Raw genomic sequence first — 13,049 nt, 5'->3', positions numbered from 1 at the left:
TTCAGTTTTTGCAGTGCAATGCATGCAGCTACTAACTGTCCCTAACTTGAAGTTTGTTTCAGTTGTTAATTAAGTGGACATCAACGACTTATAATTTAATAAATTAGAACATTATTGTAAAGTCTATTATTTCACTAACTAACTCAATCTGCACAGTAAAATCTAATGTTTTTAAGACTTTTCTGCTTACAGCTAATGAAAGTGTGATAATTAAGATTTGAGTATTATATCAGACCAATAAGAAATTGATTTTTCACAAAGAAATGTGGGTTTAGTAAAAAGAGAGTTTAACACCTGCTTAATAAAGGTTGTTCCTTTCAAAAGGTACTTTTATTCTGAAACGAACCTCTGAGGCTGCCGTCCTACAACTTTTCCAGGCCCAACAACTTGAATCAAATGGCTGAATCACCTCCTCCACGTAGGAGGCGACGGTACGAGTTTGTCCCAGACTCGGTGGGTTGCCGGTTCTAAGCCCTTGGTTCGTCCGTCTCCGTTATTGGGACAGGACACTTCAGACGCTGCACACACTGCAAAAACACAAAACCTTACCAAGTATTTTTCGCTTAGTTTCTAGTGCAAATATCTTGGGTACAACTTGAATTAATACAAACCTAACTTATTAGTAACTCTACAGAAAGGTATATTCGCTTGTTTTAAGTCATTAAATTCCAATGGCACATTATTTCACTTAACATTAATTTTTTTCAATAGGGAAAATAATCTCCTAGTGGAACTCATACTTTTCCATCAATATTAAGGAGTTATTGGCTTAGAATAAGCTCATATATGTCGCAAAAACAACCTGATTATGTATGTAAGAATATATAAAAAAAGAAGTGATGGTTGTACAGTAGGGTGATCTGTGGTAACGTTCTTTTAAACACTGACAACGTGTCAATCTGCACTGTCTGACGCAGCGACTGGGAGCTAATAAGACCTTATATGTGTCAAAACAAACATTACACAATACATTAGCATTAAAAGAGAGATAAAATGAAAAAAATCCAAATGTTTTCCTTTAATGTTTTATTTGTAATCGGTCTCTTAAATATGGCTGAACTCTACCATACCATACGCAGGTCTTTCACTTCAACTAGTGCATTTCGGTTGTCTCTCACCTTGGCTGCTCTGTGCATATGCAGATAAGGATGATTATTCTGTCTGTCCCTGTGTGCACATTGATGGAAACTAAAAGTCTTTCTGTCTCTGCTGAAAGCAGAACAGAAGATCTGCTTGAGGAGAACTCCCAGCATGGTTAAAAACCTTTTTCCCCCTTCCAGCTTGCTTCATAGAAAGACCTCCACTATTCTCTTTGTCTATTTCTCAAAATGCTTGACTCATTGTCTCCGACTTCTTTCAGATAATCTCATTTGGACTTCCTCTCTTGATTTTCAAGCCTCTCCTCTCTCTCGGCAGACTTCTCTGCCTCTCTCCCGTGGCTCCTTCTTTCTCTTTCTTTCTTGCTCACTTCCACTAAATGCACACAGTATTGATGTTTTTTTTCCCTCCATCATGGCCCCTGTGATGCCTTTCCTCCTTTTAGCTTCCCTCCTTTGTCTCCCACCTTTTATTTGTCAAAGGTTCTCTCCAGTGTTTTCTCCCCAGGTACACGTTGTCTCGTGCACATTGATATGCCAGGGCTTTAAGGAGCTTTTCAAGGCTAATTCTGATTTCGGCCCCAGAACTGCTGATGACCAGAATGCCAACAGCATAAGAGAGAATAATACATTCAGCTTGATCTGGTGTCTAAAAGAAAAATGTTATTCCACAACGGATCCAAGATTTAATCATAATTTACAAGCATGACATGCTAACTTTGTAAAAATAGTTTGAATGTAGTATATATTCTGTCTTAGTGGTGTGCGAAGCTAACTAAAAGTTAGTTACGCTAACCCTAAAGCGCTAACCAGAAACTGTTGGTATAGCGTTCTGTTGGTGCGCTATACCAACATGGGAATTATCAGAAGCTAAGGCTGAAGTGCTAGGCGCTAATACACACCATGAGTCAATGACACAATGCACAGGGTCAAGTTTGTCATTCCACATCTATACTGGTGAGTATTGCTAACTCTGTGGTTGCTAACTCTGTTTTTGCCTAATGGAGCACTGCAGGGCTTTGGCCAGAAAGCAGGCGGTACATCAGTAGATTTTAAACTGTTTACTACAGAACTACAGCCTGTAGTTCGGTACCCAGCAGCAATGCATGCTGGGTACCGAATAAATGTCATTTGCTTTAGTATGCATCCAGAAAAATTTTAATCAGGGAATCTAAGTATGCTAAGCGTTTTGAAAGTTAGCAAAAACATAAGCACGCTAAGTAAAAATTAGCTCCACTGTTAGTGCACATTATGCCCACCACGGCTCTACCTTTTGTTAAAAAAAAAAAAAAAAAAAAAAAGGAGCAAACACTTTAAAGACCTGGGAAACAGCTCTCCGGGTAAAACCAACTGTTGTTTTAGACATTCCTTATCAAAATAGCAGTGCAACTTCAAATATGGATTTGATTGGGGATGTCCCAATCCACGCCAAGAGCTGCTTTGAATACTGTACAGCTCAGTGCTTGTGCCACGGCGGCCCAGAGACAGAGAAACGTCTCATCCCTGATATGAACGCTGCTACTTTTCCCTTTCAAAATTTCCACCACACTGAGTACTGGAGTCCATCAAGGTTGTGTACTCTGTTCATTGTTGTTTACTCAGCTAACATGGGACATGTGCATCCACACTTGGATACCTGATCATCAAATGTGCAGATGACTCCACAGTGGGGTTCGTATTGGGAACAGTGAAATGAAACAGCCAGAAGTCAGATGTAGAAACAGTAATCTGGTGCTCATCTTGAGCAAAACAAGGAGGACAACTGTGCAGTGAAGGGAGAGGACGGCATTAAACTACCTGGTGTCCAGATCTCTGATGACTCCACTGAAAAAACACCATGAAGCCGGAACCACCTGAGACTGGACAGTCTACAGAAACGTGGCTGATACTCCAGTTCTGAGTCTCATGACCACTCCAAACGAGGCGATTAAATTCACCTCAGGTCAGTTTTAAAGAAATAAAAGGCTGATGATCTGCTGTAATGCTAAACGTTTCTTCTGTTCCGTGTAGCAAAACCATCACAAACCTGAAAGTTAATGATGGGAAAAAGAGCTTTAAATTGCAGAAGTATTTCTTTCTTTTTCTCTAAACTGTTACTCCATTTACTTCACTTTGCCTATGGATCCAACTTTCCTTCAGTTCTGCCTTATTACATCCCATGGCTGGAGTGTGGTTCCCTGTGGTGCGTCTAGATTACTGTGTGCAGTCTCAACTAGGGATAAGCTTTCAGTTTTGATAGACTTGTCTCATTGCCAGGAGTGAGACTTCATCAAGATAAACGTGCATACAGTAGATGTGAGTTTGTAATATTCCTTGCACTTCTGCACAAACATTCGCCGGTATCTCATGGCTGCTCGCTTACATCACATTAACATTTAAAACCATTCGAATCGTGCATAAACCTTTTTTGAAAAAAAGGTCCAAGTTTTGAACAATGCCATTCTTCTTTCGCATCATGTAAATCCAAGTACGGCGAAAGAAAAACAAAATCCAGTTGAATTTCATACAAAGAGCTTCAACATCTTTCATTAAACACCAAATAAATAATTTTCGCTTGTCACCGGTGAGATTTACTGACCTCTAATGTTGAAAGTAAGTCCATCATCAAGGCACAAATATTTACTTCTTCTCCAATTAGTTTCCAAGTCCCAGTTTCCAGCTACACCCTCCTGTCCAAACAGAACTTTTTCTGGCACCAAGGAGCCAAACGGTGATGGCCAGACGCCAAACTCTAAACTTCAAAGAATCACTTTAAATGCGAAAGAATAATCTGAATACAATAAGTACAGAACTAATGGGGGCGTTTCTCCCTCTGGCGTTGGCTGAGTATTTTTACCTCATCCTAGATGTGGGTCTAAATGTTTTATTTATGTTTTCCGATGCATAAACATAAAAAAATTAAAAAGGATCTTATTTTAGGAATGTTAAAGGTCTGAGAAAGTGGGATTCATGTTTTATATTTAAAAAATCCAGTTATAGTGAAATCAAAGAACTCATTTTATTTGATACCCAGTAACATTGGTTACGTTTTGGACATTAAAGTCATTGATGGTTGATGTTTGCTGTTAGACTCAAAGCAATCATCCATGTGTGAATGTAACATACCAACACAGGCGGTTTTTGATAAGGGCAACATAAGCAGCTGCCCAGGGAGGCAATAGGAAGAAGGTGCATTTAGGGCAATTTAAAGAAAAATGCATGTTTACCTCTCAGTTGCTCCCTGAATGAGTTTTATATTGCATTTTTTGCATGTGCCAGTCGGTGCTGGCCCCGTGTACAGTAGGAGCACCACAGCATTTTTTTCCCTACCTCACATCTGAAAGCATTTCCTTGATTTTGATTATTTTTCAGGAAGTGTGGTGTGTCTATAGAACTAAACTCGCATCGGGTGAAGTGCAAGTTGATGTGAGCGAGTGCCTTAAGTGAGTTTTAGCAAACTTTCTCTGGACATTTGTGTTTTGAAAACAGTAATAGAGAAGAGAAAATGTAATGCTAACAGGGAACGGCGTGGCCTGGCTGACCGCTTGTTTACTCCAACTTCTGGTGCAGCTGGAAATGGCTCCACACACCCAGAGCAGATTGGTGAAGTTTTGTGGTGTATATGTGGAGCAGAAGCAGAGCAATAATAATAATAATAATAATATGCAAAGGTTTTCTAATGAAGGGTACTTGATTTGAGAAATTTTGAGTCACAAAGTCACTAACAGTTGTTGAATTGTGCTTGCTGGCCTCTGACTGGTTCTGATTTCCATGAACTTGTTCTGTTGTCAGTAAAGTCCAGTTGTTATATCAGGGTTTCATTTGGAGACAGTCTGAACGGCGAAGGCCACTTTGGTTCAGTAATGATTCCTTTAGAAAACTTTCTGCCTCCCATCAGTGTTAGGAATGATCATATGCTGAAGCCACCTAGCTTGGCTTTTGCCTTCCTACATGATTCCGTTTGATTCTCACTTCCTTTCAGCTTTCTGTTAGGAATTTCTCCCATTGAGCTGGATTTCTCTGTGAATGAAGATGTCACTTTTCTGCGCTGTTTACAGCACACACCATTTTCGGTAAGCTTGAGCAAATGGTTAAAATTGGATCCAATCGTTTAAAACGTGCATCCAGCAAGCAAATATTTCTCAACAGTCAACGGTCCAGACCTTCTGCACGAAGCGAAGCGTGGAACAAGAAAGGAGCTGATTTTTTTTTTTTTACCAGACTAAAAGTTACCCTAAATATATAAAAGAACTCCAGGAAATGTAAATTTTTCTCTAAACAAATATGAACACAACATTTAAGTATATTTTCTAAATGTTTTGGGAAATTATGCATTATGTTCATCAATTTGTTTTGATTGATTGAAAGCCATGACTTAAACAAGCATTTATGATAGTAAGAGCCTGATCTGTTCTGTTAAGAGTTTTTGTCAGATCTGCAGTAGCTTTGACAGCTGGCTTAGTAAATCATAAAACAGGCTTAGTGTACAGTTCTCCAGATGGAAGCACTCGCCCTCCATATCAGCATGAAAGCTCGTCGTCTTTCCAGACTGATTCTTATTGGATGTTGAGGATTCGATTACAAACTGTTAAAAATTAAATTTTTTATTTATTATTTTTACCTTTCTGTTCTAAGTCATTTAGTGTTTCCAGAGCAAGACCAGTTGACTGAAGTTAAACATGGAAGGTACGCATTTCTACATTAAGCATTGAGCCTAGGCTTCTTTTTAAACACTTCTTTGCTGAGATTAGTGAAATTTTGTTCTGTTTTACTCAACCATCATTAGTTGGATTGGAAATTTACTCCCAGCTTTATGACCCTGAAATCTTTGCAGAAATCATTCTGGGCTAGTTTTCTATGAAACATCTATTTAGTGGCAGTAAATCAAGGAAATACTCCATGTTTTCCTGTGATACATGGTATTTGATTATTTTATTGGTATATATAGATTTACCTTTTCCAAAAGGAGATGCACTCACTCAAAGGCAACCTTGGCCCCATTTGCTTGTACTGTAAAAAGCAGCCATAATAGAGAGCCATGCACCATGACAAGCTGTATTTTACATTAACAAGCATATATTTCTACGAGCCAATCTGGGGAGTCGAAGGGGTTGGTGGGGAGGGGAGGGGGGTACCGCCTGTATCACAACCCATCCAGTCAGCAGTTGCTCACCTCATAGCATCTCCCGTATCTAAGCAGAAGGGATATTTAGGGAGCAGATATTGAGAGAGATAAACGATGGGTTGGCAGGGAGGACGCATGAATGGAAAAAGATGTAAAAAGAGAAGGCTCATGTGTAAAAGAGGTCATAAAGAGCGAAGAGGTTGGTTTCAGTGTGTTTAAGAGCTTGGCCGAGGAGCGGATACGGCAACTGCAACTGTGGTTTCTGGGGAATCGACGTGAGTGTGACACGGGGAGGAGGGGAAAGGATCCAAGGTATTTTTCTGGCAGTTGATGGACAGCTTAATGCCCAGCTTGTAAAAACAGCAGCGCAAAATGTTCCTCGTGCTAAAGGACATCGTAGGTCACACACATTCACACGCACACACACACAAAGATGCATGCAAGCACATGCACAATAAAAGTGAAGTGCAGAGTTGTAGTTTTATTTATTAGAGATCCTGGGGTGTGGGTGAACAGTCACTGGGTGGCAGGGCAGTTCAAAAGCAAGAGGGTATTTTCTTAACATTTCCCCTCATTACAATGACCCCCATGCCCCTCCAGACCCACCAACCCGACCTCCATAATTAATCAGGTTTTCAACATCACCCTCAGTGGGATGGGGAGCCAGTTATGACCCCCACACTGGTGGCCACATTGCCTCAGCTGGCTCTTGCTGAAACTTGTATTGTGATGCTTCCAAATTTAATAATAATCAGTGCATGCATGATCATCTTAGTTGTAATTCTTCCAAAATGAAGGGAAATCTTTTTTTTTTTAACTTACACCAACATCAAACTTTGTACAGTATAACCTTACATATCATCCCTGCTTCAACCATCTATCATTTCTACTCCAGCCAGTCTATCAACACTTCAGTTCTGCCAAGTGAACTAGCTGGTTACATTTATGTTAGAAATAATAAATATTTGTACTATTTCAATATTCACATCAGTGATGTGGATACTATTTCATACTCTAATCACATATTACCCTTTTGCTCAATGACATCTGAAGCCTCCATATTGCTCCCTCACTGCCTTTCAGTGCATTTAAAGGTGTTTTCACTCCTGACAGTCCGGTAGACTCGGTTCAGTGGGGGAAAAAAAGTTGCAACATTTGCTAGATTTTCAGCTGTTGCAGTTCATTTTCACACTTCACTGACAAACAGATCAAACCCTTTGAAAACCTGTTTATCTCCTCACCTGTGGGGGCGCTGCACTCAGATCCAATGAAAGGAACGACACAAAAACAACACTGCGCAACTTCCTTCTTCATGAAATATAAACCGGCATGGAGTAGCATCAGATTTTAGCAGTTGTAGGATTTCCCTTAGGATGGCTCCTGATGTTTCAGTAGAAACACAGCTTGTGATTCTGCAAGTCTTCCGTGAATGATGAACAGATGGACAGACGGGTGGATCCTGTTCAGACAGCTGCAGCACAGAGTGGCATCCTGAGGTCACCACCAGTTGTTTGTAGGTGATAGAAGACAAAAAGTCGTTGCTGTCCAACCATCACAAAGGTCAACTTGGAGTTTGCTCAGCCCTACTGGGACATTACCTAGAGTTGAGTTTGTTGATCAGATGAAACTTTGATAAGACTGAGATCTTTGGGAGCAAACAGTTCAGATGTTTTTGGTGTGAAAAAACATGAATACATGCCCACTGTTGGAGGATCTGTGATGCTGTGGGTCTGTTTCTCTTCAAAATTCCCTCACAACACTTCATGGCATTATGAACTTTTTAAAGGGAGGATTATGCAAAATCAGCTTTGTGCTTTATAGCATGCTATATTGTTTTTTCCTCATCAAAAACATATCTGGAGTTTTGCTTTCATTCTTTCATGCATGTTTGAGGAAGTTTTGAATCTCCCGTAGCAACCATTCAGCTGTGCCTAAACGAGCATCCCTCCCATCTTTAAACCAACCGTCTGCAGAGTATTGATTTCCGACCATTTCTTCAGCTCTGTGTTTGGCCTCTAGCTCTTTGCTACATCGTTGGTCCTGCTGTTGTGTATACAACTGGACTTTACAATACAACATAAGAGCTACATTGGTCCAAAGCACAAATTAAGCATTTTATTTAAAAGGGTCAGTGGTAGAAAGTAGTTTCAGTCTCATATGATGGTTGGACTCAGAAAAAAGTTGAACCTGAGAAAGCTTCCAGTTTGGAGCTTCCATCACATAACAGGGATGCTGCACTAAGGGGAACTGATGATCCCATTGTCTCTAACTACAGACTGAGGAACTGTTCCATTTTATTGAGATATATTTTGGTGACAGTATGTATGTTAAATTGAAAAATTGATTTAAAATAAAATTGACGTGTGTAGTCGGTTTTAAAGCCTATTCTGTCTCTGAATGAATTGAAGTGGACATTAATATGTGAGAGACAGAGTGTCTCTCACTTAAGTGTGTTAAGTGTGTCCTCCACAAGTCAACCTCACATAAGTTAAAGACAATAAACAGGTGAGTGGATGCATTAATGCACGCATCAAACTAAAACTAAACCCAATCGGTGTAGGAATGTGTGCATGTTTGTGAGTGCGGCTGGTTGAATGTAGTTCCAATGTAAACGGCTTTGAGTGGCTTTACTAGAGCTACACTAGAAAAACCTGTTTGGTGTCTGCCTGTGCAGGTCAGTGTGCACCAGGTGTACTATACCCTGAACAGGTCACCAGTCCAGTGAAGTAGTTCTACTCATCCAAATCTGTAAACCCTGAAAAGAGGCAGCATTGGATCAAAATCTGGATCAAAATCTGAATCCACTCCTTCTATTTCCCACTGTAGTCATGTTACCTGGATCCTTTAACAACTCCATGAACATGTAGAACTAAGCAAACACTGAGTTGAGGTTTGCTCTGGGAACCCTTGATCTGGATTTACTGTTGTCACCGGCAATGTTAAACCTCGATAAGTTGATGCCAGCAATATTTAACATGTGTCCCAAGCTCTCACAATCTCTGACAAAACCAGAATTCCTCTCCCTCCAGACACTCTCCCACCCTCAGCCCCTCCATCCATGCCACATTTACTCATAATGAGGAGCTGTCACTCAAACTGCCTCCAGCTGCACTTATTGCAACACCGTCGAGGTTCTGGGACAAGCTTGCTCAGCTGGGATTAATGTCTTAGTTGCATTTGTTGAAACAGAGTTTTGAGCAATACAGTGGACTAATCTAGGGGAAAGAGTTCCAGACAAAGGCCGCCTGCTGCAAACTCTCTGGATGAGCCATACGAAGCAGAGCATGTGAATTGAAATGCATGCATTATGCATAATGAACAGAGGCCAGAGGAGAAACACAGAGACAGAGAGGAGACATCTTGTCATCACTAAAGGAGAGCGATGGAAAGATGGACAAAGGAGATGTCCCAAGAGACTATGCTCTCATTCTGCATGGCTGCCTATTGGTCACCATGGAAACTGTGTGTGTGTGTGTGTGTCTGTGTGTGTGTGCGTGTGTGTATGTATTGGTGTGTGGATGTGTGTGTGCGCTGCAGACCAACATCACACAGGATTGTGTGTGCCATTATGAAGGAGAATAATAATATGGAGGTGTTAAATGAAGGGCCTCCCACTATGTTTGCAAGAATTTGTTCATATAGCACTACGGTCACAAGTCACGCCACACACCTGAGAGTGTGTGTGTGCATGTGTGCGCGTGCGTGTGTTTGGACAGAGAGAGATCTTATCATTTTTAAAACAGAGCCCTCGGCTGATGACTGATCCGCTGCATGGTGTGATTGATGAGGGATGGAATGATGAACACTTGATGAGATGAAAGAGTGAAGAGCCATCGACGTGCAAACACAGGGATGGGCACACACTCATCTACACGCACACACACACCGTGTGACTTGGCTTACCAGAAAGACCCAGCCTACGTGAATGCATACTTGAAGAGAAACACAAACTTAAAGAAACAAAAGGCACTTTCTGAGATCCCACCTGGGTAGATGAAGGGACGTCTCAGCTGGAACATGTCCTCCAAGCTAACTGGAGTGTGACATGAAAAGCACGGTGAAGGCTGCTGCTCCGTAGGTCTGCTGTAGCCACAGATTTCACAGAGGTAGAGTTTTTTTGTGACGCTGAGTGAAGCTGGCCTCAACAGCTTCCTCAAATCCGACAAAATTGGTCTCAAATGTTTGTGCGGTAAAGATTTTTGGTTTGTGCCTCCAGGATTTTAAAAACATTGATGAAAACTTTTCCAGAGGTCCTCAGAGGTCATCATCAATACCTTTAAAGCAAAAGCGGACATTTTTTTTTAAATTTTTTGCTGCTCAAACCAGCACAAATGTAGAAGAGCTGATCAACACCAAATTTGTTTGGTTTTATAAATGAAAGGAGGGGGAGTGGTTGGTGGACGACTGATGACCTTTAATGGCCACTGGAAACTTTTTTTATATCTTTAAAATGACAGCTGCACAAATGAACATTTTTACTGCACAGAGGTAGCACAAATGTTTGACACCAATTTTGTTGGTGTCAAAATTTGAAGAAGCTGGGTGGCAACTTCACTTACATGGAGAGGAGAAAGATGGGGGAGGACACCAGAACATGTTTTAAAGTTACTCCAGCAGAGAAACCTGAAAATGTTTGGATTTTCTCCAGTTCTCACAACAGTACATATGATAGATAATATTTGGTGTACAAATAATGAACTTCCTTAAAGCTACTAACTACACTTTTCCTCAAAATCAGTCAAATACTCTCTAGATATTCTGCACTACATTTAATCTGGACTTAACTGCATCTAATCGAATTCCTTTGGGCTTCATTTTCTCAAGCCACAGCCGAGCCTGATTAGAACCAGTCTGACCACATGAAGTAGACTGACAGATCTCACATTGGCAACACATCATGCCCCAATCTAAAGAACTTCAAGAACCGATGAGAAGCAAATCTATTGACAGTCATTAGTTCCTAAAGCTTTGGGACTCCAGAGAGCTGCTGTTCTGTCTTACAACCATCAGGAAAAACACGGTGAACCTTCCCGACCCAAGTCATCCCAAGTGTCCATCAGCTGTACACTGAGGGTTATTTAAGAACTCAGAACATTTTGAAAGCACTAACTTGTCAAGTTCAGCATGAGCAAAAATCCAGTCAATGAGAACCCATTTCACATTTGTCAAAAAAAAAAAAAAAATCTTCTGAACCTCAAACTTTTGGGAAAACATTTTGTGGGATAATGAGACAAAAGCTTCACTGTTATAAATGTTTGCTACTTCAGAGTCTTGGATGATTTGGTTGAATCAATGAAACTGCTAATTCTCAAGAAAATCCTGAAACAGAATCAGATTATAAAGGGTTAGTTGTTGGTTTATTGAGGTGAATTTATTTAAGTCATTATGGGTAATTCTGCCTTTAGCTGTTGAAGTAAAATGTAATTTCGCTGTTAGCTTGTTGATAAGTTAAAAAACTCCTTGGAATGATGAAACTTTCCAAACAACTCACTGTTGTTGTTGACATTAGCCATTTAAAACACTCATACTGGAATAGTTCATGTCAGAGGGATATGACTCTGTTAGACCGTAACGGTCTACAGGTCCTGTTTGGTCTGCGCTCAGAGAACGAAATGAAAGATGTTCAGATCCAGGCGTTACTGTAAACTTGTAAATACACACAAAAAGACAGAGTCTTTTGCTCTCTACCACATGCTCACACTTTTCATTCAACACACGCACACACTCACACAGAGCCCTGGCACCTGGGGAGAGTGCCCTCACTGTTCCATGCTGTGCCAACATGTGGGAGCTGTTACAGTAAAGAAGCTCTGCCAACACCACTCTGGGCACAGCAAACAGCTGCCAGGGACACACACACGCACACACACGCAATCCTAAAAACCTGCACTCTTGTTCACCCACCTATGTCCCACTTTCACTGCCACAAAATCTCTGCGCATTTTCTGCACACACAGATAATTCACACATAATCCTCCGCCTCCTCTTTTGCCTTCTTTTTGTCATACAAGTAAACACACACACGCAAACACACACACACACACACGCACACACACACACACACACACACACACATTTGCTGAGTCAATTCCGCTAAAAAAAATAAAAAATAAAAAACCCCAAAATATAACAGGGATTTCCCCGCCTGTCTCCATCTGAGCTGCCTGATATATAGGAATCTTAAGCGTTCCATTGATTTTCTCCGGTGCGTTCTGGTGGCAGCGCTCTGCTCGCTCAGCGTGCCGTCTTAATCTCTCAGGACCGCTGCCAGTTGATGAATTGTCAGTCTTCTAGACAGAAGGAGTGCAGGTTTCAGCTTTGGGGACGGCAAGCCGGAGAAGTGACACAGAGAGCGTCCCTCTGACGGCGGCGCGTTGAGGCGTCTCTGTCTGCGCGGCTCCTGCATTGTTATTTAGATGAGAAGTCTCTCCTCTGGGGTTCATTTCTATTCACAAATGACAAGGTTTACCAATTATATTCTAAATTGTTTATTAATTTCCTGCCATTTATCGCCATGGTAACCGTGCCTTTGCATTAGCCGCATTCAATGGGGGGGCTGTGATTATTATTAGCTCAAATCGTCTTGTAGTTTTGCAGGGACTGCAGAGGTGGTCTGTTTTTTTACTGGCTTGTTATCCTGAACTGTGGAGCTGGCAGAGGAAAACACTCTCTGCCTTTCACTGGTTATAAATGCCTCATCATGTTCTGTGTTTTACATATCCAGGATATTACAAATATATTTAATTCTACTGAAAGCCGCAAATAAAGCATTTGTCCTTCTTTGGGTTTTGTGCACATTTCTTTACGCCACTGATTTCTCCTAGGTATTTAGAAAATTATTTAAAATA

This window comes from Poecilia mexicana, unplaced genomic scaffold (genome assembly GCF_051168715.1).
Source record: "Poecilia mexicana isolate PSO_F unplaced genomic scaffold, ASM5116871v1 scaffold_19, whole genome shotgun sequence".
NCBI lineage: Eukaryota > Metazoa > Chordata > Actinopteri > Cyprinodontiformes > Poeciliidae > Poecilia > Poecilia mexicana.
Note: the sequence above shows the minus strand (reverse complement) of the source record.